This window comes from Ailuropoda melanoleuca, chromosome 18 (assembly GCF_002007445.2).
Source record: "Ailuropoda melanoleuca isolate Jingjing chromosome 18, ASM200744v2, whole genome shotgun sequence".
NCBI classification, from domain to species: Eukaryota; Metazoa; Chordata; class Mammalia; order Carnivora; family Ursidae; genus Ailuropoda; species Ailuropoda melanoleuca.
In genome coordinates this window covers 2,032,104-2,060,013 of record NC_048235.1, presented here as the reverse complement: position 1 = coordinate 2,060,013, position 27,910 = coordinate 2,032,104, and the positions used below count along the sequence as shown (strand labels likewise).

General features: G+C 38.0%; 1 protein-coding gene across 1 annotated transcript in view; it reads left to right on the top strand.

Moving 5' to 3' along the window:
- The window catches only part of CSMD1 (CUB and Sushi multiple domains 1), a 1,986,149-nt gene that overhangs the window by 551,415 nt on the left and 1,406,824 nt on the right, over window positions 1-27,910 (top strand). The window lies entirely within an intron of this gene.

Here is a 27,910-nt window from a genome sequence, read left to right as displayed (position 1 = left end):
CTGTTTTTATGCTTTGCCAGGGTCATTTTCTCCCATGTTATTTATCTAAACATTATCCATTATTTAGAGCACTGCCTAAAATCAGCATTACCTATGTTTTGAAGCTCTACCTGATTCTAAAATGTAGATCTGTCTTCTCCCAATCTCCCATCATGCTAATCTTTACTTATTCCATTTATAATTTCCACCTCATAATAGAGCTATTCAAGTCATATATATTGATGATTGATCTCATATATAATGTATATTATATATGGTAGGTATTTCATATATTTCATGTATTATAATACATGTAGACACACATGTATATGTGAAGTATAAAATACATATATATAAACATTTCATGTAGAGAAGGCACATAAGTTAAATACTCTATGTCAGACATAAGAAAGTTGGGTGAATTTTCATCTATTAGCTCATTTATCCATCTGTATGTAGACACGATGACATCATCATTTAAGTTATTGGCTTGACATCACACAGTTCACACATGGGAGAGATCGGATTTGGTTATAGTTTGAGAAAACTATTCAGATTGGAATCACCTTTAGCTGACCACTGGAGATGCGAGTGTAGAATTGCATTAGTAAATGATATAATTGTTATTTCTTTGGACTGTGAGAACTGGATAGTTACTCCAATAAATCTTTGTACTGCCTAAGACTGTATGGCACGTCTTTGACTATGAAATCCTTCCTCTATTTGGCCACATATGACTGTGATTTTTGTGTGGTATCTTATTTTCTTGTGCTAATGTACTTAGCACATGAAGAAACATCTAGGTAAGGTAAAAAGATAAACCATGATTACACTGTAGACTGTGGTGAAATGATGAATAATTATTGTTGCAATTTATTGGAAGTGTGTTTTTATTGCCCTTATTATAAAATAAATTTCACCATTTTAACAATCAAGGACAAAGGAGGCAAGAATATAAAATGGGGAAGACAGTCTCTTCCATGAATGGTGCTGGGGAAACTGAAGAGCCATACACAGAAGAATGAAACTGGACCACTGTCTTACATCACACGCAAAAATAAACTAAACACGGATTAAGGACCTACATGTGAGACCTGAAACCATAAAATTCCTAGAAGAAACAATGAATGGCTAGAATAAAAAAAGACGAGAAATAACAAGTGTTGGCAAGGTTGCAGAGAAAAAAGGAACCCCTGTCCATTGTTGGTGGGATGTAAATCCATGCAGCCACTATGGAAAGCAGTATGGAGGTTCCTCAAGAAAATTAAAAATAGAAGTGTAGAATCCAGTAATTCCAATTCCACTCCTGGGTATATACCCGAAGAAAATGAAAATGCTACTTTGAAGAGATATATGCACCCCTATGTTTATTTTAGCATTTTTTCCACAAATTATGGGAGCAGCCCAGGTGTCCATCAGTGCATGAATGGATAAAGAAAATGTGCTCTCTATATACAATGGATTATTACTCAGCCATAAAAAATAATAAGATCTTGACATTTGTGACTACACGGATGGGCCTTGACAGTATTATGCCAAGTGAAGTAACACAAACATAGAAAGATAAATACCATGTGACAATTTCACTTGTATGTGGAATCAAAAATATAAATGAAGAAACAAACCAAAAAAACCCCCAGAAAAACAGAAACAGACTCATAAATACAGCATATAAACTAGTGGTTGTAGATGAGGGTGGAAAAAAGATGAAGGGGATTAAGAGTTATAAACTTCCACTCGTAAAATAAGTAAGTCATGGATATGAAAAGTATAGCACAGGGAATATAATATAGTCATTAATATTGTAATACTGTTTGGTGACAGATGGTGACTACACTTATCGAGTGAGCATGGAGTAATGTGTAGAGTTATTGAGTCACTATGTTGTACATCTGAAATTTATAGACCATTGTATGTCAACTATACTCAAAAATAAAAATTAAAACAATTCACCATTTTGATGAAAGCTGGTGTGCATGCATATCGATGGCAGACTTTATTAAAAATAAATAAACATTATTTTCTAGTAAATGCAAAACTTTTCAGTAAAAAATCTCTGCTAATGATCAGATATGAACCATTCCTAAGTTACACATCAATTACCAAACCAATATTGAACACCTGTTATATACCAAGTAATGTGTTTGGCAAAGCTCATCTCCCTAATAATTCTAAAATGTAGATGGGACAGTAAATACTACCATTATATTGGCCATCCTTTCTTATTGTCCCTTTATATAACTGAGTAAAGGCAAATACCACTGCCGATTCTTTGTCCTAAATTAGAACCCAAACCCTAACAATAGATGGTGATCTCTTAGGCTGGAGAGGTGTGAAGAGTGGGCATTACTTTGAAGATGTGTGTGTAGCTGTAGATACGTTAGGTGGAGGGCCAACTCTCCACATTTATATGTTGATAGAATACTAATGTTAATTATTCCCTATGTATATCTGTGTGTGTGTGTGTGTACACACACTACATTTTCTTTATCCATTGATCTATTGATGGACACTTCGATTGCTTCCATATTTTGGCTGTTGTAAATAATGTTGCTATAAACATAAGGGTTTATGTGTGTTTTTGAAATAGTGTATTCATATTCTCCGGGTAGAAACCTGGTAGTAGAATTACTGAATTGTAGGGTAGCTCTATTCGCAACTTTTTGAGGAACCTCCATACTGTTTTCCAGAGTGAATGCACCAGATTGCATTCCACCAACAGTGCAAGAGAGTTCCTTTTCCTCCACATCCTCCCAACACTTGTTTCTTGTGTTTTTGATTTTAGCCGTTCTTAGGTGTGAGGTGACATCTTTTTGTGGATTTGATTTGCATTTCCCTGATGATGAGTGATGTTGAGCATCTTTTCATGTGTCTGTTGGCTATCTGGATGTCTTCTTTGGATGCTCATGTCTTCTGCCCATTCTTTAATTGGATTAATTGGGATTTTTTTGGCATTGAATTGTGTAAGTTCTCTATATATTTTAGATACTAATCTCTTGCTATATGTATCATTTGTAAATATTTTCTCCCTTTTGGTAGGTTATCTTTTTGCTTTGTTGGTTGTTTCCTTTGCTATGCAGCAGCTTTTTATTTTGATGTAGTCCCAAGAGTTTATTTTTGCTTTTGTTTTCATTATTCACTCTTTTATTATTTATTTACTCTTCAGTATTTGCTTGAACACTGCTATTGGGCCAAACTGTGATATGCCCCAAATTAGTGAAATAGATTTCAATGCAGTATCTGAATAAAATATTCCATTTCTTTCCTATACCTCAAACATTTTAATTCATATTCTTATCACCCTTGAAAATAGTTTATTTTAGTCAAAGAAAACTGTGAGTTCTCTGTGAGATAAATCAAATACCTAGGTAATGAAGAACTTTGGCGTTACCAAGAGCATTGTATATAAATTGTTTACATGAACTACATATTGATTGAAATTGTTTTTATGTTCCAGTCAACTTTTAGACATTGAAAGATTTTTATAATGCTATACTATGTTCTACCTCTTGAAAAGACCTCATGTATTATTTATAACAATGTCTGCTATCATTGATTTTATTCTAAGAAAATAATCTTAAATGTAGCATTTTTTTCTGAATAATCACATGGTCAAGAAAAAATTATAAAAATAGTGTATTTCTTAGAACTTTAATTAGATATATTTATTTCAATTAATATTTTAAAATAATTTAGTTTTGAAAATATTACACTCACATAATAAAGATTTCAAAAGGCAGAAACAAAAGAATACAATGAAATTCTCTTTTCTTATCCTGCCAAGCAACTATCTTTGTCTCTTCAAAGAAATGCCAAGTGACTATCTTTGTCTCTTCAAAGAAAATGACCACGGCTGTTAAATTTTCCCCTGCATCTCCCCAAATTATGTATGCATGTGTGTCAGCAATGATATGGACGTGTGCATTTATACGTATGCACATTACATATACTATACACAAAATGTGTGGATATATGCTTATCTAGAGAAAGGGGCAAACAGAGAATATTTGCCAAGATAGATTTTTTATTGTGTAAACAACAAGTTGAGGAAATGTTTTACCTGTGGAGTGAGATAATAATTAGGTAGACGTGTGTTTGTGTGTGTGTATGTGTGCAGTCCTTTATGTCTTCATGTTATTTGTCTTATCAGTGTGAAAATACGTTATCATTTATTTAAGTTCCCCCCAGTTAATGGACTTTTAAGTTGGTTCCACATTTTGGTTATAGTAACAATGCTTTGATAGTATCATGAATACATATATATGTGTGTGTGTATATATATTATATATATGTATATGTGTGTATATATGTATGTGTACCTATATATACGCATATAGATTGAGACATATATATAATGTCAATATTATTTATAGTCAATTATATATGTATTATGTCGATTTATATGTGTATATATAGGTCTTGAAAGATATACCTAAATTAGTAAAAAAAAAAAAAAGTTACACAAAATTGCACTTCTGAAAGAATGAGTGTCTGCAATATTAACACTGTTTTGAATGACCTACTCTTGCTGTTTTACATATATTATGTTTACATTAAGATTTTTAATTCTTCTGAAAATAAAAATCCACAGCAATGTTGAGGTTGATAATGTGTCTAGTACATCGTACTAATTCATTTACAGAAACTTGCAAGCATACACTGTTGACTGCTATTGTATTTGCTAAACCTTTTGGAGTTCTCCTGTGATTATACTGTCCTATTATCTTTAAAAGATGGTATTTTTTATGAGTTCCTTTGATTTTTGTACCTTGGATTCACTTCTCTTGTCCAAGTCAGCATTTGTGGGTCTAGGCTTCCTCCTCAATAATATAAAACTGATTTGTATTCTCTTTTTGCTTTACTATTAAGAAACGTTGAATTAAATTTGAGGCCTGCCTTTAGTAGATAGAAGCCTTCATGATATACATTTCCACATAACTTTATTCTGGTTTGCCTCACGATACTGACCCCCCTTTATTTTTACCTTGAAATAGATGAATATATATATATTCACAATGAAAATATAGTTAAAATATATTATTTTAAATACATGTTTATATATAAACACTTCATATATACACTTTCAAATATATATGTATGTAACTATCTTAGCTCAGTATTCAATGGTGAGAAGATAGAAAAATTAGAAAAGATGTTAGAAAGAAGTCAAATGAAAAGAGTCGCTGAATTATTAAAAGATTTTATTAAGTAATGAACTTATGCAAAACATTTTAACAAGACACAAAATTGTATAATATACATTTTCCAATTTCCTTAATTTGAAAAAAAACACATTGAACATGTTGATTGCTGTATTAATTTTGGCCTCAGTAAGAAGTTATTTCCAATTTTCCTCCACTTTTAGTTTAAGAAAAGTAATATACTTCAATTTAGTTTAAAAATGAAAATTTTATTAAGAAATTGGAGAAGAATTAGTAAAGCACTAAAGGGGATATAAGTGATTAATTTTTTGTTTAGGTGATTAATTGGTATGAACCATATAAAGGTAATGAAATTAGGGTGTCAACAGTGAGACCCATAGTAGCTAAGATCAGTGAACAGAGCATCATATGTAATTTAGTACTAAAATGTAATGGTACCCCAGATGCCCAAATGCTGATGAAGCATCCAGAACTGTATACTGATTTATTTATGGAAACTTTCAAGCATCTTACTGTCACTTATGCATATTTAAACTCTGTTAGAACAAGTATTTGCTATTTTAATGCTTTTAAGACAACACAATATAGTTTCAAATAATACATCCCTCAATTTCAAGAATTAGATCTTGAATAATAAAGACTTTTTGATCCTTAAAGTGACTTGTGAATGAAGGCAGCTTACTAGAATGGTTTCATTTGTAGCCAAATATTTGCAGGTAATTTTAGGTAAGCTCAATCGAATATTATGGCCATGAGAGTTTGCATAAGTGGTTCAATCTCCAGGAGTTCCAAGTAAATACTAAGTCCTCGATGGGATAATGTAGGTATAAAATGATATGAAGTTATTATGCACAAAGTCTCTCTGCAGGGCTCCCCAAACTCCTGTTGACTTAGAGATGGAAAAGTACAATACATGAATCAAGCTGGGACTTTCTCATTGCCTCTTCCTGGAGCAGGTGCTGCAGAAGTGAGGCTTTGGTGTATTGCTGTCTTAGGTGGCGTGCATTCAGCATCAGGTGCATGAGTTGAGTTTAAGTATCTACCAACTTCAGCTGTCTTTATTGTTAGGTAGCATCCCTCAGTAGGAAAGGGACAAGGAAGAAAAGTGTCCAGAGTCTGGAGATTTGGTGCTGTCTGAGAAACTAAATCCATGAGCATTTATGCACACAACAGGTTCCCAAATTCTGAAGGAACTCCTCTCTAAAAAGTAAGGCTGGTTAGGCAAGACTATTTTAGGATGTTCTTGAAAATCTAACTATCTGAATGTGTATGATTTTTTTAAATTAGAAGTATCTAAATGAATAAGGACACACATTTTTTTTTTTAATTGAGTGCAGCGTGGTGTAATACAAAGTGATACATTTGAAGGCCAGGCGAGTTGGGTGTGATAACAAAGAGACTCTGGACTAATTCTTGCCCACAGTAAATGGGAGAGAAGTCATTTCATTATGTTTCTATGAGAATGGAAGAGAAAGTATATGGAAAATTCTTGGAAAATTAGCTTAAGCAGGTCCAATTTCCTGCCTATCAGCTAGATTCTCAGAGGAGGCTACTTGAGTTCTCTGCATAGTGGGTAGGCTGTGGGTGGACCTGCGCCATTTTGCGGGTGAGCCCACAGAATCTGCCATGGATGGTGATGGATTACCCTGCTCATTGGTGGCAGAGGCGAGAGCCAAGTACATATCCTCCTCTCTCTGTCCCACAAACACTGAACTCAGAAGCAGCCTTCGTGATCATACATAAAATAATACAGAATATTGTAATAAGATATGCTAAGGCTCCTTCATACATTAGGTGAAAATAAAGAACTCCTTTGTGTAACCACGTGTCTCAGGCCGGGCAAACAAATACTGGTAAAATATAGAAAAGACATCCTTCAATTCTATTTCAAGTATCTACGGACACCTGTAGTTCCTACGTAAACAAGATTGCAAATATACATACAGGGCTAGGTGAAAGAAATCTTTTTTTTTTTTTAAAGATTTTATTTATTTATTTGACAGAGATAGAGATAGCCAGCGAGAGAGGGAACCNGCAAGATTGCAAATATACATACAGGGCTAGGTGAAAGAAATCTTTTTTTTTTTTAAAGATTTTATTTATTTATTTGACAGAGATAGAGATAGCCAGCGAGAGGGAACACAAGCAGGGGGAGTGGGAGAGGAAGAAGCAGGCTTCCAGCAAAGGAGCCTGATGTGGGGCTCGATCCCATAACACCGGGATCACACTCTGAGCCGAAGGCAGATGCTTAACTGCTGTGCCACCCAGGCGCCCCTAGGTGAAAGAAATCTTGACAGGAAAAATTTCATCTTATTTCTTTCTTTGTGACCATGTTTCCAGTTTTCTGGATAATTTAGTCATTACCAGAAAATGTGGTTCAATTTCTGCACCGTTCACCTTCAGGGTTTCCAGAAATGCCTTAAAACTTAATTCCTTTTCAAAATCAACTTAGATTTTTCTCTCCAACGACACCCTCATTAGCCAGCTACTTGAAAGACAGATTAGTTTTCCCTATGATCTTATTTCCAAAACAGTTCTTCAGTTTGAGATCTTGAGCCCTCATTTGTTTTGTCGAGAGAGCAAAGTTATGCTTTGTTTTGTTTGATTGTGTTTGTCATTTCCAAAATAAAATGCCTACAAAATAAAATGCCTAACATTCTACAGGAAATCTCTGGACAGAAATTTACATTATTATTTTTTTTCATAACTAGCCATCCCATAGAATGCCGTGTGAGAGGACCTTGAGGAAAAGTCACTGGGCACATGCTCTGGAGAACAGTGAACCAGGGGGGCCATGGAAGGCTGGAGAGGGGTCCCGGGAGGCATGATCCCTGGGCATGCTCAAGCCATTTTGTGCTGCTTATTTAATAAACTAGTTAGTTAACCTCTGCAGTAAGGAGAGGTTGATGCTATCATTACACACGGACAAAACAAATCCTGATGCAAGGTGGATTAAAAAAATATTCCTGTTCAAATAAGAACTAATTTTCTGCTACAGGAAGAGACTGCATAGGCAACCATAAACACCACCAACAGCCTGCTTCTGGAAAACAATGATGCCTTGAAATCGCCACCTCTTGGTTTCTGTGGCTTCTGTTCCTTATGGTGAAACGAACAATACATTCACCTCAGTGGGACATGTTAGTCTTAGTCTGCAAACTTGGAATTAGAAGTCTGTGAATGGTTGCAATTTGACCTTCTATTTTAACAGGAAACGAATTCATTATATTCTTTGTGGTAGAAAAATGTGGAATGGTGGGTGGTGATGTATGGAACTCAAGGCTAGGAACAGAGATTTGGGTTAAAATTCCAAACATTCTCCTCCAAATCTATATGTGGTTCATACTTTACCTTGACCAAGGCTTCACAATTCCCCACACCTGTGAGATGCAGGGTGCCCACCGTCACACGCCAGCCCTGAGGGCTGGTCTGTCCATGGGCACCGTTTCCTTGCTTCCTTTAGCTGATACAAGTGGGGTGCTTCCTTTAGCCCCCGGCCAAGACAGCCGTTCACACAGGCACATGCCCCACACAGACATACCGTGCCTGCCCACTCCAACATCTGGAGCCCCATCATCAGAAATCAGCCCCATGTGCTGTCTGCTGCCAAACCCGACTCTCCCCGCAGGAAAGCTAATGCTAGATTTCACTAGCTACTTGGAAGGGGCATGGAAGGGTCTTACAATTACTTTCCAGATATTGACATGTGAGGCTGAAGGCTCAGTGTTCCAAACAGAGGAGCACGAGAGGAGTGACCGAAATCCTCAAAAGCTGAAGGAGGTGGTTACTCAAGATTCCGTGATTTTCCCTGGAAGCCTGTGATGAGGCTCACAGAACATATAAACTCCAGACTACCCTGGAAGGACTGTCACATTCTTGAAGCTGTATGTTTTGGTCTAATAATTGCAATAAGGCCTTGATGCTTCATCATCCTGCATCTTCTATGTCTCCTAGTAATACTCTCAAAATTAGGTGTGAGACAATTATTTGTAAACGTGTAGGGAACACAAGGATGTTAGTGATAACAGATTTTTTTCCCAAGGTTTATTTTTCCAAAAATCAGAGTGGCCAGTGTATTTATGCATCGGTTTATCTTCTGTATTTGAGCCCTATTATCTCTTTTTAAATACTAATAATATTTCACTAACACTTTAAAAAACTTATTGGTCCTCCTTATTTGTAGCCTCTCCTATTAATCGCGTACTTTTGCCCAGAACTGGCATATATTACCTGGAAGGCTAATTAGAATCTATTCAACCGCATAGAGTTCTTACATTTCTCCAGGAATAGATGAAAGTGTGGAAAAAATAGAGATGATTAGAATACATACATTTTTCTATGGGGAATAATTGGTTTTAACAAGTTGCCATGTTTTGGCTTGCAGAGGCACGCGAAGGAGGCTTGCAGTAATTTCTTGGAGGGATAGACCTGTTTTGTTCCTGCCTTGGCGGTGGGGACAGCCTTGTGATGGTTGGGCCCCGGAGAGGTAGGGCTTGGTGGGGAGCGCATGGGGCCACAAGCAGGAGAGGGGCAAGGCTGTGTGTGTGACATCCAGCCTGAGAAGGAAGAACCCAAGTGGCGGGCAGTGTGTGTTCACTCTGTACCTTTCCGACCGCAGCTGGCAAACAGATGAGTCAGAATTCTTCCTTGTTCTTCTATTCATCAGCAGTGTTTACTTTGCTTTGATGACTGCATCACGGATGGCTGCCTCCTTTCTCCGTGTTATTATATGGAGGGCCCGATTGCTTTTGTTCTCTGTGTGGGAGGTGTGGGGACACCAGCACCGCGGGCTCATGGGGATGATAGCTGAGTTGAGAAAGTGGGCTTCTGTTCTCAGATCTTTACATCTGGGGTTCCTAGACCCAAACATTTAACTCCATTGTCCTTGTTGATTAAAACGGGAAGCCGCTAACTCCGAGACATGGGGAGTGACATCCCTTCCTTGAGCCCATGGTCACAAACAGGCTCTGCAGGCATGTGAGCATCCATCACATCCGCTTCTTGTCCTCCCAACTTCTGTGATATTGCCCAAGAAGTGTCACTTTGCTCTTGGGCTCTCAGCTTCCATCTACTTTGCCTTTTCCCAGGTCCGCTAAGCTTCTACCTTGTGTGAGAGAGTTAAGTATAGGCAAATTCCAAGCTCCATCCGTACATTCATAAGGGTGCAGGGAATAGTCTTTTCCAATCAGAAGGTGGGAATTTTTCATGTGCACATATCAGGGGAATGACTAGGAAGTTTTAGTGTTGGGATAGATTTGGCTATAAGAAAAAGGAGACACATCCCTTTGCTTTTTATAAAGCCAAAGGAAGATAATTGGCTTTATTAAATTTGCCTTCTGTGGTTTAAGCCTGTGTGCATGAGCAGGCCCTTCTGCAGCTGAGCTGTGGAAGGAGCTGGGTGCTGCACGGGGGTCCTGGAGTGCATCCTTCACCGGGAGGGACCATCCCCTCTAGTGGGACTTCCCAACCAGCGAGGTAACTTCACAGGGGAAGTATCCGTAACTTCCCTACTCTGTTCACAGCTTGATTCTTTCACCATTGATGTCCCTAATGATATCATTTCAATAATTTGATCATCTGTATGTATAGAATGCTGTTCTAATGAAGCTCAAATTATTGGTTGTCTCCCAGTCAGGAACCAAAGTTACTGCTTGACTCAGTATTTCTTATGTCCCAGTGACCCCAGTTTGAAATCCTTCATGTTTCCAGAGCTCAAAACACTGGCTCTAGAGAGTGACTCCCGATTTGAATCTTGGCTCTGGTCCTCACTCACTGTGTGGTCTTAGATAAATAATGGAATATGCCTGAGGTTTAATTTCCTCACCCACCCAACAGGACATTATTTTAAGTACCGCATGCAAGGGTGGCAAAGTCAGAACGGTGACAGTTAGTCAATGCTGGCCTCAGAGCTGATGTGTGTTGTAACCCAATTCTAGAAAATCCGCTCAGTGTGAGATCCTTCCTGACATATAATGATCACTTGTTTAGCGCTGGGGAAGGGAATACTGCAACCAGTCCTTTGAGTACATGATTTTAGCCCTGCTGCTCTCTGAGCTCGGCCGGAGCCACAGCTGCTGGCAAGAAATGGACAAGGGCCTTGTGACGTTACTTTTCTCTGATAAGCTACTTGATGAAATTTGGTGTGAAAGTTTCACTTTCCAAGGTTTTCAAAAATAATTACTAGTTCCTTGTTACTCATACAACAAGGGATTTCTTTTCTGAGTAGCCAGTATTTCTCGATTCTAGTCCTGTGTCTGTTTTAGTTTGTGAGCTTTACCAAAACTCTGTAGGTATTTTTACAGGTCTTCTGAGAACACTGGGAGCTATGTAAGAAGTGCAGACGTGTAGGTTATCTTTATGGCCTCTGAAAAAAATACAGTGTTTATTTGAAATAATTCCCCTCTACACAATTGTTCCATAAGATTCAGATATTTAAACAGGATATATACACTTTATTATTTCCAGGACGGAAATAGCAAAGCTGATTTCCCTAGAACCTTCTCTTGTCTGTGTAGTTCATGAACTCAGGAAGCATGTGCTGTGTTTCTAGTACACATCAGCTCGTCAAAGAAGATTGGTTTCCAAGTCGTTAGAAGAGATCCTTCATGTCTGTGTCGGGAGGTACACACTCTTCCATTTCCCTCCTCTTTTCCTCCTTTCTGGTAGCTTCTGGCCGTCGTCCAGTCTCTCTACAGAGTGACAGCAGAAGGGTAGGAGAAAATGCTGGGATGGGGCCATTGTGTAGAGTCAGGAGTTCTAATGTCTCTCTCTCTCTCTCAATCTGTCTCTCAATTTTAAATGCAATGGATTCTGCCTAACAACTGGATTTGAATTTCAGTGTTACAGAGGTTAGGTTCACAATCAAGACTGAAATCTGCATTTCAAATTCTTCTTTGTCAGATCTCACAGTAAAATAAATAAACTTGAAAATCCTTCTTCAGGTCCTTGAATGATTTTCTTAATATGATTGAGACTGGAGTAAACTCTAGGGGTATTGCCTAATCCTTTCACTCTCCAACCAGGAACTCCTTTATGGACTCACCTCTTCTTTCACGACTATGAGCATTAAATATACTAACCCTCAGATGAGAAAACCAATCAGGAACTCCGGGAGGTATTTTAAATTTTTTTTTTTTAATTTTATTTATTTATTCGACAGAGATAGAGACAGCCAGCGAGAGAGGGAACACAAAGNAAGAAAACCAATCAGGAACTCCGGGAGGTATTTTAAAGTAGCACAGGGCTTATCTACAATCCTAACACGAAAAAGTGGCACATCTGCGGGAAAACAGATTGAAAAGATCTTGATAGAAAAATCCTACTAATGGGTGTTGCACTAGAAAGGTGATTTATGGATCCTTATCACTCAGGTGGAAATGANATCACGCCCTGAGCCGAAGGCAGACGCTTAACCGCCATGCCACCCAGGCGCCCCCCTGGAGGTATTTTAAAGTAGCACAGGGCTTATCTACAATCCTAACACGAAAAAGTGGCACATCTGCGGGAAAACAGATTGAAAAGATCTTGATAGAAAAATCCTACTAATGGGTGTTGCACTAGAAAGGTGATTTATGGATCCTTATCACTCAGGTGGAAATGACATTAACAGCTTAGAAGGGTCCAGAGTGGAGGAGGAGAGCACTGGAGTAGAGTACTTACAGCCATATTTATGAGTGGGAAATGCTGTTACTATTTTCATGTTATTTATAAACGATGCTGTTTCTATTGTCATAATAGAGTCACATTGAGAGGATGTTCTTTCATGCTTGGGGGCAAAATCTGCTAAGGTTTTTGTATCCAGTAGTGTATTACAGACACTGTAATTATGAAATAACTTTCTCAAAATAACTTGATGCATTGGTAGAAAAAGAGGATCAGTGGAATTAATTCTTGGCAAATTTGTTTAGAATGCAATCTGGGGGAAGTTTATTTTTTCCAGAGGCACTTTTATTAGAGTAGTGCTTTGAGGGGAGAGTGAGCTCCCCCAGGAGCAAAGTTTTGTTTAGTGGGATAAGGGATAGCAAGCACTATGTCACCCTAACCGAATGAGAGCCTGCTCAGGATTCTGGGAAGAAGGAACCTACGGAGTAACCGTGATGTGAGCAGGGGTGGGTGTGAAAATGAGAGGCTTTTTGATTTTTATTTTTTTTACACTTTTTTTATGGCATAAACCTCTTCGGAAGGCAAGGTGTAAGTTAAAGCAAATGCAGTGGTTTAACCGCTCTTTTTCTAAAATACGAGGCACCAAAACGAGAAAAGTGATTTTAGAACATTTTTCCTCCAAAGCGTTTAACACTGTGTGAGAAACCCCTGCCTAACTCCCGGGGGGGGGGGGGAAGGTGGAGGCTGCCTGACACAAATCGTCTTGCCCTAGCATTGGCAGACCAGGCGGGCATGCAGGATGGTCACACACCGTTTGTTTTGGGGAACCAGAGCAATCAGTACTATCAACATCGTTTCCATGATTTATTTATTTTTTTCAACTTCTTTATTCTTTGAGTCTCTCTCTGATGGGAGAGAGTCATGGGCATACGTCAACAAGTGGGCTGCAGGCACCTCCTGGGAGCTCAGGGGGTGGCTGTGGGCCACAGTGAACATCCCCCCACCCTCCCGGAGCTTCTGTTGCTTTGGACTCATGGGGTCCAACCCGAGGGGGGCCCAGTGCCAAGGCCACTCCTCTGCGTACTCGTTCTGTTCCCACGTCCAGCCCATCTTCCTCTCCTTCATCAATGCCTACCTGGGCCTTCTGCAGTGAAATGAGTCCTACCCTTCTTCAACTCTCTGGTCCGACCTGGATTCTATAATTTAAGTTACAACAATCTCTTTATTTTTCCTCATTGCTTGAAGGAATTGGCAACACGTCAAACTCAGCCACTGTTTATAAAACATTTTGAAGCGGGGAGATTGATGTTTCTTCATTCCCTAGAGCTGTATTTTGTATTACCCATGTATGTGTGTGGACACACACATGTATCTATATGTACACACACAGAACTCTTGAAGAGCAACAAAACCAAAGTTATCAGGATAAATTGGACAAAGTATTCTCATGATCAAAAAGACTACTAGAAATATCATGACATTTTCAAAATAGAGTCAAATGTATTAATGTAAGAGAGAGATCCTTTAAGAGAGCAATCTGTCTCTCGCACAGAACTTCTGAGAAGAAAGTTGAATATGCCTTATATCATGAACTCTGTGTTAAAAGCCCTGTAAATTATATACATGTCACTTTTCATAGATGTGTGTGAAAAAAGCCCTGAAATTTCTGGAGTATGTATATTGTTTAAAGCAACTTGAACATATGCACGTTATTAAATAGATTATGGGGACAATTTCTAGCTTCTCGTAGGAAAATACACTATTGCATATGCATATGCCCCTTCTTTCTTACATATGTAGATATAAACACATATATCCATTAAGCATATTAACTTTTTATGCCTGAAATTATTAGGAAAAATTATTGCACAATAGCACCTGCAAATCATTTAGGTATTCCTTCTGCGTTATCACTTCAAAGGCAGATAACAAGCTATCCAGAATGACTTAGTTCCTAGTAAGCACTAGACAATAGGAAAAGATGGCTTGACTGGTGGACAAGAGGCAGCTGTCTTACGACAGGGTGCCCTGATTTTCCTTTGTTGAAGTTGATTCCCCCCCTGGTTCTGTTGTGTGTATTACTCGTCTTTAAGTGAATGGACAGCAGGTGAGCAGAGTCTCTTCTTAGGCTTTGTAAATGCAGGACTTTACAAAATGTTTTTGCCTCTGGACTCTTGGTCTACTAATAATCACAACTTAGTATTCTTAGAAACTCAGTGTTGGGCTGAGATAGAGCAACAAAGCCAGAGGACCAGACAACTTTCTTCTTCCTGAGTCAACCAGACTCAGATGAGAGGAGAGCTTGTGAAGGGGAAGCGGGCGGTGCAGACGTGCCATATCTGGCTTGGAATCATCGCTTGTAAAAACAGGACTTGGCGCTCTAATTTCTTAATGACAGTAACAATACGTTGTACAATCATTATAGAGCAGTAGCAAGTAAGTAGCTTCTTCAACTGTCTTTGCAGCTGGGCCAATCATACAACCTACCAAAGAGGCCAGAAAATTTTGAAAATCTTAACTTAAAGAAAGTAGAAGCTATTTAACTCAGTCTTTGACCAAGAAATATGAACTAAACCGATGTCCCTGAGTTTAAAATCCAACATATTTTTTTTTTTTTAGAAATGGAATTACACAACAGCTTGAATGTGTGTNATAAACTGATGGTCCCTGAGTTTAAAATCCAACATATTTTTTTTTTTTTAGAAATGGAATTACACAACAGCTTGAATGTGTGTATTTATGGTCTGTATGTTATGACAAAATGTATAATTGAAATTGATACTGTGAGTGGATTTGTACATTTTATCCTGATTGTTAGAAATAAGTGGTATGTTGACTAGAACAGAAAAATAGGCATTATTTTGAAAGGCCAGGAATTTAAGATGTGACAGTAATATGTAACTTCTTAAATTGGATTTTATAGTAATTTCTACATACAGTCCCTTTCCAAATGATGACAGAAATTTTCATTTGGTAAAGTCTAGGGAGATTCCTCACTTCAGTGTGGACGTGTGTGCAGGTCCATGTGCCTGTGTGTGCGTGCGTGCATGTGTAGGAGTGGGTGGGTATGTTTGTATATGGATGTGTGATAGGTGTGTGTGGGTGGGTGTGTGATTGTGTGTGGATGTGAATGGAGTGTGTAGGTGGGTGAGTGGGTGTGTCTTTGTATGTGTGTGCATGTAGGGTGGGTGTCTGTGGGTGGATGTGTGTGCAGGAGTGGGAGGATGGGTCTGTTTGTGTGCATGTGTGCATGTGTGTGTGTAATTCCATCTTTTCAAAATCTTACCTGCTTGCTTCTACCCTCTCTGGATGGTATCTCAATCCAAGGGTCTTGAATGACTCCACCGCCCCAAGAGTACCGGAGACCCCCGGTGCCTGCCTCCTGCTGACACCATCTGAGATGTAACTTGTGCGGGTCATCGTCAGGAGACCTAGACCTGCTCGCAGAGGCCAAGCTTCCACGTTAGCCACGTGCTCTCACATGCTCAGGACCACAAAGGGCTTGCCTCTTACCTCTCGTGGATGGCAGTTTTCAGCTCACTCTTGCACTCTGACATATCATCAGAGAGGGACATACCCTGCGGCTTTTGCACGCACATCCTATGGCTCCCACTTGGTACCGACGCGAGGGGCTATTCACGACGGTGGCCGCCTCACAGGGCTCCCCCGGCAACAGAAATCAGGCTCTGTAGGTCCTTCCGTCCACCTCAGTTCTCTCAGGGACATACTGATGTTCCAGATCGCTTCTTGCCACCCAAACTGTCCTCATCCCTAGACCAGGAATCCATTATCAAGTCTCTAAGGAAGGGCGGAGCGGTGCCATATTTTTCCAGTTTACTGTTTGCAGCATGAACCTGAAGCCCTGACAATTTGAACAATAAATAGATGTTGATGCTCTGAGTTTCAAGAGTCTGTTCACAGCCATGAACTTGATTCTTTACTCCTTACGTTCAATGGTAACTACCTTCTGAAAAGAAGAGGGACCAATGGGGGAAAAATAGGAAAGTGGGGAGGAGAAAAGAAAGGAACATTTCAATGCTTTATCCCACTGGATAAATCACCTTGAAATGACTAAGTGGCAAAACCACTGGCCTGAGAGGAGGATGAGCTCAGTCTTCAGCGTGGGCTCTGGCGCTGTGCGCATGGCTCTGGCCAAGTCACTGAGTCTCTCTCCGCATCCTTTCTTTTCTCCATAAAATAAAAAGCTGAAATAGCTGACACCTAATGTTATTTAATGCTACTTCCTACTTTAAAATACTGCTCCAATAAAGAGCACTTTCCTATATCTGCAACCAATCTTGGACAAATTCTAATGCATGGCCTTGAATAACTTTCAGCAAATAGTTAACTTCAAAGTCTATGCCTAGTACCTGGAGATACAAAACTATGGAATACACCAACAATGTGTTCTGTTTTCTTATTATTCAACATGAGGATACGTCACCTGGAAATTAATCCCAGGTTTTCTGCTACAGCTATAGGTGACTGTGAGATTGTTATTTCTATTACAAAATAGTTCATTTTATTTATAGGCAGTTTTATCACCTTATAGTCACATAATCTTGTGATGATTTGGAAAACACTTTTTCCCCCCAAATTTAATGTATATATTCTTTTTTTTTTTTTTAAAGATTTTATTTACTTATTTGACAGAGAGACAGCCAGCCAGAGAGGGAACACAGGCAGGGGGAGTGGGAGAGGAAGAAGCAGGCTCATAGCAGAGGAGCCTAATGTGGGGCTCGATCCCATAACGCCAGGATCACGCCCTGAGCCGAAGGCAGATGCTTAACGACTGCGCTACCCAGGCGCCCCTAATGTATACATTCTTAATTTGGGGCCTGTGTCTACCTGTCTGAGATCCTGCATTATTTTTTTTTAAAACACTAAAAATGAATTTATGGGGTTGTTGGAGAACATCACGGATTTCATATTTCGTTGAACATCCAATGGTTACCAAGAACTTCACGTACAGCACCATATCCCCACCATCAAATCTGGCTGCTGTGAGACTTCCATGTGGATTACTCTGATTTACTTCCAGAATATTCCATGTATTTTCTCATCCTTTACTCTAGACTAGAAGCTTCTTGAATGCCTAAAATGTGTTAATCCTGAGTACGACTTTTACTAGATGTCCAGGAAAGATTTCAAATCAGTAAAGAATTTTCATTATCCATCATTGTACTGCAAACTAAGCATATAGTAATGTTCAGATGCCAATAAAACACTTAGAGAGAAACAAGTCTTAAAATAGTAATAATAACCACACAACAGATGGTTTTTTGAAAAACATGAAGCCTCATATTTTATTCCGTGGCATGAAAACTACGCGAAGTACTAGTAATGGGACCAATACTTGAGCATCATAGAGAGAGATTGATTCCTAAAATATCTAAGTTATTAGTTAATAGTGTAATTAACTGTTTTGTGGGGTCTTTACTTTTCAGCCTTGGATGCAGTCAGGCCTTGGGCAGGGGCTGATCTGAGACTCTTTCTGAGGAAATTAATTTGATTGGTGAAACATTAGATACGTTAATCTCTTAGATCATTGCTAACTCCTAGGGTATGTTTCTAATCTCACTCCTCGTGTTAAGCCAAGCTTTTTTATAAGCTATATTATGAGGATATCCATACTGGCATATGGTATGAAATGTGATGTTATCAATTATAGAGTATTAATGTGATTTTGGCAACATTTGGCTTTGCAGTGATTTTCTTTAAAGCAATTACATTCACTGAGAAAAGATTTAAGTTAGGGATTTTTTTCCCCCTAATTTACTTAAAGCATTCACTTGACATTTTAACTAAACTGTAGTTTTAAAGATATTTGACATTTTAAAATCACAAACACTATAGATTATGCAGTATGTACAGTGTGTAATTTGGGAGTAAGCGTCTGTCTGATGGAGTCATAACTTGCTCATTAATTTCTGGGAAATAAACTGCTCTCATACCAGTCATCTGTTTCTGTTTAGCTTTTCACTGAATCTGCTTCTTTTACTTTTTTCTTTTTTTCTTCTTTAATACCACGTCCAGTATTCATGGAATCCTTGGTATCAGTGATTTGAGTATCTTGAATGATAGCGGAGTGGAAATATTCCGAATCTATTTTGCATGCAACTCATCCTAGTACTTTCTTGAGAGGTGGAAATGGAATGAACTTGTTCGATTTTGAGACTCATGTTTTTACCAAGTGAGCATGCACCAAGCATGCAGTCCTGTGGCCAGTTCCCTTCTCCTTGCTTTCCCCCACGTCCACTCACCTTCCCACGCATGCTCTGTTGTTTCCCCAGACTGCTGCATGTGAGATGTGATTCCTTTCTCCCAGTCCCAGAAAGTAGAGTAAATTAGATTCTGTAGGACATGAGGAATGGGACATCACTGGAAAAAGACACAGAGAGAAAGGCATATCTGGACCACTAGGGGCCACACTTTGTTTTTTACTGAAAATGAAATGGCTTTCTTGTTACTGTTCTCATGCCCCATTCCCTTTACTAATTATTCTCTTCTTCCTGCAAATGGTTGAATTAGGGTGCCAGAAACAAACAAACAAACAAAACCCCTAATGCTTTGAATAGGGATAATAGGGTTGTTTTCTCCAGGGGTGACCTTGGCATGGATATTGGGGTAGACTTATGTTCTGGGTAAAATGGACCCCTTTCCAGCCCAGCCAGGGCCAGCTGCTGCCCAAGGTGGCCACAGTGCATAGTAAAGCGCACTTACTCTCTTGAGGCAGAATTAAGGCAGAAAAGATGCTGTATACAGATGGACCCTATGTATTTCTGGCTTGATTTTCATTCCTTCTCAAAGTGGTTGAAATGTGTTATAGCCTCAATCCTCTGAAATGCCAGTATTCTGAGTCACAATGTATGAAGAAGAGGTAAGATGTTCATATGGTGGCAGGTGACTGGGTGTGATGGAAACAGGGATGGGAATGCTGATCTTATTTTCTTTCTTGTTTGCTTTCATCAACTTACCATTTTATTAATCTCTGATTCCTTATAGCCAGAATTAAGGTAAAGATACCCAGTTGGCAGCAAGACAAGAATTAGAAAGGATACAAATGTATGGAATCTGGAATGAGGCTGGTCTACAAATTCACATGTTGTTTGGTAAAGGCCAGAGATTTGGCTCTAAGTTTTGTTTTGGTTTGGTTTGGTTTGGTTTTGTGTTTTAATCAACACTAAGGTAAATACTTGAACAGCTCCANGCATGTTGTTTGGTAAAGGCCAGAGATTTGGCTCTAAGTTTTGTTTTGTTTTGTTTTGGTTTGGTTTGGTTTGGTTTTGTGTTTTAATCAACACTAAGGTAAATACTTGAACAGCTCCATGATTTCCGAGGTGTTAAAAAGAGACCAGTTGTTCCTAAGAACAGGTATTCCTCAGAGAAAGACAACAATGACATTAGTCGCCAATGACATTTCCATCATGTGGAAATGATGTAAGTGACGAAGTAAAGAGTGCTGTCAACAGCAAATGTGCAGAAAGATGGAAGAGTGTGTGTTATTGGCCTAACATTCCTTGCTCACTAACATTCCTCAGTTGGTTTGCAGCAATTGAATCAGTGTGGGAGGAATGGCTATAAACATGGAAATCACATTTAGCTCTTGAATGTTCTTTCTGGTCAACTGGATCAACTCATCCTCTCCCCATGCCTCAACCAATGTTGGATTCCATTCTTTTTTACTCAAATATGACTGTGTCTGTTCCATTTCAACTATTTGAAACAGATCCCAGGTACATATTTTATCTACAACTGTGCATGCTAAACTTTTCCAGACTCTCAAAAGGTAGTCATGTAACATTGTTTTTAGAACTCTTAGCATCGCGTTACTTTTTTTCTGAGCTAATACTGTTTAACTGTGTTCTTTCTAGGCTGGTGATGGGTAGTAAGGAGGGCACGTATTGCATGGTGCACTGGGTGTTATACGCAACTAATGAATCATGGAATTTTACATCAAAAACCAGGGATGTACTGTATGGTGACTAACATAATATAATAAATATTATTATAAAAAAATTACTTCAAAAAAATCACAATTCTTTATCAAACTCGTTAAAGAAAACACAAGTTTTTTTTTTATTTTAAAGTGCTACCACATTATGTGATATCTAAACCTATGCTAATAACCATTTAAAATTTGTAAATGACCAAATGAAATGATCCGCAACAATTTTTTTTCTACTTAGTTTTAGAACCTGATGAAAGAATGTTTTGTTATTAAATACTGTTTTCTTGGTTTTTTACTAATTTGATTATTTTCATCTGTTAATATTTTCTTGACTGCTTCTCAGTCCCAAACCCTCCAATCTATTGTTTTATTAAACTGTTTAAGGTAATTATAGATTTCCATGCAGTTGGAAGAAATAACACAGGGAGGTTCTGGGTCCTCTTTACCCAGTTCCCACCAAGTCAAGCTCTCTCAAAACCATAATGCAATAACACTATAGAATATTGACATTGAGTCAGTGGAGATACAGGCCACTTTGCAGCCCCATGAGAATCCCTCATTTAATTCTTTTATAGCCACACATGCTTCCCTTCTGCCCCTACCACCTCCTTAATTGCTGGCCACAAAAACTCTGTTCCTGTTTTTGATAATATTGCCATTTCAAGAATGTTTTAAAAATGACGTCCTATGGTCTGTAACCTTTAAGGGTTGACTTTTTTTCCAGTAGGCATATGTTTCTGGTGATCCAGGTGGTGCGCATCAATAGTCCATTCCTCTTTATCACTGAATAGCAATATATGATATAAATGTGCCACAGTGTGTGAGCCATTTACCTTTGAGTTATTTCCAATTTTTTTCTTTTTTTAAAAATTGAAGTACTGTTGACATATAATGTTATATTAGTTTCAGGCATGCAACTCAGTGATTTGACAAGTCTATACATTAAGCTGTGCTCACCACGAGTATAGCAACTGCCTGTCCCCATACAGCTCTATTACAATATCATTGACTAGATTCCCTATGCTGTGCCTTTCATCCCCATGACTGATTCATTCCATCACTGAAAGCCTGTGCCTCCCACTCCCCTTCACCACTTTTGCCCATCTTCCCTCTCCCCTCTCCTCTGACAACCACCTGTTTGTTGTCTGATTTCTGGGTCTGTTTCTATTTTTTGTGTGTTTCTTTGTTTTGTTCTTTAGATTTCACATATAAGTGAAATCATAAGATATTTGTCTCTGACTGTAGTTTACGTAGCATTATACCCTCTAGGTCCATCAAGTTGTCAGAAATGGCAAAATTCATCCTTTTTACATAGTAATAGGTCCTACTACTAATAGTCCATGGTATATGTGCATTGTGTGTGTGTGTGTGTGTGTGTACCATTCCATTCCATGTATACACAGACACCACACACACACACACACACACACTCACATATATACACATCACATCTTCTTTATCCATCCATCTATTGATGGACACTTGGGTTGCTTCCATATCATGGCCATTGTAAGTAATGCTGCAATAAACATAACATTTATTAGTGTTTTGGTGTTCTTTTGGTTAATACCCAGCGGTAGAATTACTTCACCATATGGCATTTCTAGTTTAACTTTTTTGAGGAATCTCCAGTGTTTTCCACAGAGGCTGTACCAATTTATGTCCCCACCGCCTGTGCGTGAGGGTGACTTTTCTCCACATCCTCACCACCACTTGTTATCTCTTGTGTTTTTGAGTCTAGCTGTTCTGCCTGGTGTAAGGCAAAATCTCATTGTGGTTTTGATTTGCGTTTCCCTGATGATTAGTGACGCTGAGCATCTTTTCGTGTCAGCCATCTGTATGTCATTTTTGGAAAAATGTCTCTTTAGTTCCTCTACTCATTTTTTAATTGGATTTTTTGGGTGTTAAGTTGTGTAAATCCTTTTTATATTTTGAATGTTAACTTCCCATGGAATATATGACTGACAAATATTTTCTTCTGTTCAGTGGGTCACTTTTTCATTTTGCTGATGGTTTCTGTCACTGTGCAAAAGCTTTATATTTTGGTGCAGTCCCAATAGTTTACTTTCCCTTTTGTTTCTTTTGCCTCAGGAGACATATCTAGAAAAATGTTGCTATGGCCCGTGTCAGAGAGATTACTACCTATGTTTTTTTTTTTCTAGGAGTTTTATGATTTCGAGTTTCACATTTAGATCTTTTATCCATTTTAAGCTTATTTTTGTGTGTGGTGTAGGAAAGTGGTCCAGTTTTATTCCTTTATATGTAGTTGTCCAATTTTCCCAGCACCATTTGTTGAAGAAACTGTCTTTTCCCCAGGGTATATTCTTGCTTCCTTTGCTGAGGAGTAATTGGCCATATAATCATGGGTTTATTTCTGGGCTCTCTTCCCCATCCCATCTATCTATATGTGTATTTTTGTACCAGAACCATCCTGTTTTAATTACTATAGCTCTCAATTTTTGACTATTGAGAATGAAACTGCTATAGACATTTGTGTGCAGGTTTTGTGTGACCATAAATCATTTCTCTGGGGTAAACGTCTAGGAGATCAAGTGCTTGGTTGTTACATATTTAATTTTTTAAGAAACTGTCAAACTGTTTTCCAGAGTGGCTGTGCCCACTAACGACATATGAACCACCAGTTTTCCCCACATTCTCGCCAGGTTTGGTATGGTCACTGTTTTTTTGTTTTAGCCGCTCTGCATGTGTATGTAGTGACATTTCTTTGTGGCTTTAATTTGCATTTCCCTAATGACTAATAATGTTGAGAATCTTTTCATGTACTTATTTGCCATCTTTATATCCTTTTACATGACATGACCCTTCATGTCTTTTGCCTGTTTTCTGACTGGATTGTTTTTTCTTTCACTGTTGAGTCTTTAATGTTCTTTATATATTCTAGACTTATCCTTTGTCAGATATCTGGTTTGCAAATATTTCCTACCAGTGTGTAGCATGTCTTTTCATCCTCTCAGTGGGGTCTTCCATAAAAAAAGTGTTTAATTTTTATGAAGTCTGATATGTCCATTTCCTTTTATAAATGATGCTTTTGGTGTCCAGTTTAGGAATTCTTCAGCTAGTCCTCGATTTTCCTCTATGTTTTTTCCTAAAAATTTTTTTATAGTTTTACATTTATGTCTATATTCCATATTGAGTTAATTATTATATAGGGTTTAGATTTTGGTATAGGCTCATTTTTGTTGTTTTTCATGCTTGTGGACTTCCATTTGTTCCAGCATCATTGTCAAAAGGTTATCTTTACTCCACTGAGTTGTCTTAGCACCTTAAAATCAGTTGGGCTTATTTATGTGGGTTTGTTTTTGGGTTCTCTGTTGTCATCCATTGATGTATGGATTTGTTAATTTGCCAGTACCACATGATCTTGATTACTGAATTTATAAAATAAGTCTTGCAAATGAGTAGCCTGATTTATTTTATTCTTTTTTGAAATTATTTAAACTATTCTAGTGGGGCTTGAAGTCTTTTAATATTTATTTATTTATTTATTTGACAGAGAGAGAGGAGAGAGAGTGAGCACACAATTAGGGGAGCAGCAGAGGGAGAGGGAGAAGCAGAGTCCATGCTGAGCAGGGGCTCCATTCCAGGATCCTGAGATCGTGACCAGAGCCGAAGGCAGACACTTAACTGACTGAGCCATCCAGATGACCCAGGGCTTGAAGGTTTTCTTCTAAAATATATTTTAGAAGAATCTTGCCCAAATCCTCAAAAATTCTTGTTAGGATTTTGACAGAAACAATGTTAAACCTGTATATAAATTTGAGGAGAATTGATATCTTTATAGTATTGAGGTTTCCAATTTGTTAGCATGGTATATTTCTCCATTTATTTAGCTTCTTACTGGTTTCTTTCCTCAGCAGAGCACAGTTTCAAGGGTATAGTTTTCTACCTGCCTTTTTACAGCTAAGAATTTTTTTAAATGATTGTGAGTGGCATTGTAATTTTTAATTTTGGTGTCCATGTGTTCAATGCTAGTATGCAGAAATACAGTTGAATTTTGTATGTTCACTGTGTATCCTGTGTACTTGCTCATTTCAAGTATTAGCTCCAGGAGTTTTCTTATAGACTCCTTGGCATTATCTACGTAGATAATTGTGTCATCTGCAAAGAGAGGCAATTTTCTTTCTTGCATCCTAATCCATATGCATTGGTTTTCTCTTCTTGGCTTACTGCTCTGGCTAGATCTTCCAGCACAATGTTGAATAAAAGTGGTGAGACCAGACATTCTTGCCTTGTTCTCAGTCTTAGGGGGAAGCATTCAGTCTTATACCATCAAGTGTCATGTTAGCTGTAGGTTTTTTAAGATACCCGTTGTCAAGTTGAGGAAGTTTTCGCCTGTTCATATTTAACCGGAAAATTTTTCTCATGATTGGATGTTTAAATATGTGCAGTGCTTTTTTCCTACATACATTATCACGATCTAGCAATTTGTCATGATAGCAGACCATATTGATTGATTCTCAAATACCGAACCATATTTACATCTCTGGAATAAATACCACTTGGTCATTTTGAAGAATTCTTGTTATATATTACTGTTGTTTGCTCTTACTTTGTTAAAAATTTTCATATCCATATATATGAGAGCTATTATTGGTTTGTTGTTTTCTTTTCTTGCAAACTTTTTGTCGGGGTTTGGTATCAGGGTATCTGATCCTGGGCTGCCACAATGAAATACCACATACTGGGTGGCTTAAACAGCAGAGATCTATTTTCTCACAGTTCTGGAGGTTGGTTCGCTGGTTATCAGGGGGCGGCATGATCAGGTTCGGTGAGGACTCTTCCTGGCTTGCAGACACCTGCCTTCTCACCATTGCTCATATGGCCTCTGCTCAGTGAATGCATGTTGGGGGCTGGAGGGGAATCTCTTTCTCTTTCTATTGCTCTTATGAAGCCACCAATCCTATCACATTAACACCTCACACTATGACCTTATTTCATCTTAATTATCTCCTAAAAGCCCTGTCTCCAAATACAGTTACATTGAGAGGTAAGGCTTCAATATATGAATTTTGGGGCAATAATTCAATCCATAGCACAGTGTAACTTTAGTGCCATCACATACACAAGGAAGTTGCCCATCCACTACTGTTTTCTGGAGAAGAGTCTGTAAAATTGAGGTTAATTTTTCAAATGTTTGGTAGATGTCTTACTGCATTTGGGTAGATGTCTAAGTATATATAACAGAATAGCATAGATCAAGTGTCTTATAAACAACACAGACTTACCTCTCACAGTTCTTGAGGCAGAGAAGTCCAAGGTCATGGTGCCAGCTGATTTGGTGTCCGGTGTGAAGGCTTTCTGTTACATAGACAGCATCTTCTTACTGTCTTGCTCCTCACGTGCAGAAGGGGCAGAGGAATGTTCTGGAGTCTCTTTGATAAGGGTGCTAATCCCATTTATGAGGGCTGTGCCCTCATGATCAAATTTTCACCTGAAGTCTCTACCTTCAAACATCATCACCTTGGGAGGTAGGTTTCAACATACGACTTTCGGGGACCCAAACATTCAGTTTATGCCAGTAGAATCCTGTAAAACCCCCTGGACCTGGAGATTTCTTTCAGGGGAGTTTTAATAGTTTAATAGTTATTTAGTTACAGGGTTAATCAGATTTTCTATTTTGTATTCATTAAGTTGTGGTAGTGTGTGCTTTTTTAAAGAGGCAGCCTATTTCTTGTAAGTTATTAAATTAATATGTGCATTTTTGTAGTTTTCCATTTTATTTTCTGTCTGTGGGGTCTGTAGTAATATTTGCTGTTCTATTCCTGATGCAGGTATTTGTGTCTTCTACCCCCCCTCACTGTTTCTGTCAGTCTTGCTAGATGTTTTATTTTGTTGATCTTTGCAAAGAATTAGCTTCTGTTTCATTGTTTTTTTTTTTCTGTTGTTCTTCTGTTTTAAGTTTCTTTGATTTCTGCATTTATCTTATATTTCTTGTCTTCTCTTTGCTTTGGGTTTATTTTCCTCCTACTTTTCTAAGTTCTTGAGATGGGAGTTTGGGTTGCTAATATGAGAATTCTCCTCTGTTCTAATGTATATATTTCCCGATACTATTAACTTCTCTCTCAGCACTGCTTACCTGACTCCTCTAACTTTTGATATCTTGTCTTTTTCTTTACATTCATTTCAATGTATTTTTTTCTTCATTTTCCCTTGAGACTTCCCCTTTGATCCACAGATATTTAGAAGTGTGCCGTTTGGTGATTGGGGATTGTCCTCTCATTTTTCTCTTATGAATTTCTAGTTTGATTCTGAAACCTACAGTAGCTAGAATTAGATATTCAATATATAGACTTCCTGGCAACCAGAATTTCTCTACGAAGAATGAATGTTCAAACTTATTCCTGTTGGAATCGGAGAGTTGTGTTCAGACTATACTAAATCACATATCTAGAGACAACCTACTTAATTAGCAAACTTTAGGTAACCTATAAATTGACGAAGCATTTATTTGACCTTTTGGGAAGCTGTTACTTTATAAAGCATTATGCATAAATTATATTATTATCCTAATTCACTCATTCAGACTGCTGACTTTATCATTAAAATTTCTAAATGTATCTAAACCTAGTGATAGGAGAAAACATATGTAAGAATCCAAAAGACTTGTCTTGAAAACCAAACATTAAAATCAATTCATTTGACCTCTGCTCAAGGTAATAATTGATTTTTGTTTATTATGATGTGACTAGTTTATGTTTTCAAGAAAGCTATGATTTATTTGGAGCAGATAATAAGAATAAGCACATTAACTGCAAGATGTGACAACCCACCATCTAATTATTGAGGAGGACAATAATAAGTCAAAGTACATGTAAAATCATATTTTTCACGTAGCATGTATGAGGATGACTGCATTAAGTTTCATGTCCCCGGCTTCATGCAATGGTGTATTGCACAATTCCTTAAAGAAAGAATTTTCTCAAAAAATTGTTTGAATGACCTGTTACTCGAACATGCTTACTTTCAATTACCTGGCAACAACTTGAGTGTAGGTCACGTAACTGTTTAGTGACATATCTCAAATAAACATACCACAGTGAAAAAAGAAATACACTGACTTCATCAAATAAGCTNTTAAAGAAAGAATTTTCTCAAAAAATTGTTTGAATGACCTGTTACTCGAACATGCTTACTTTCAATTACCTGGCAACAACTTGAGTGTAGGTCACGTAACTGTTTAGTGACATATCTCAAA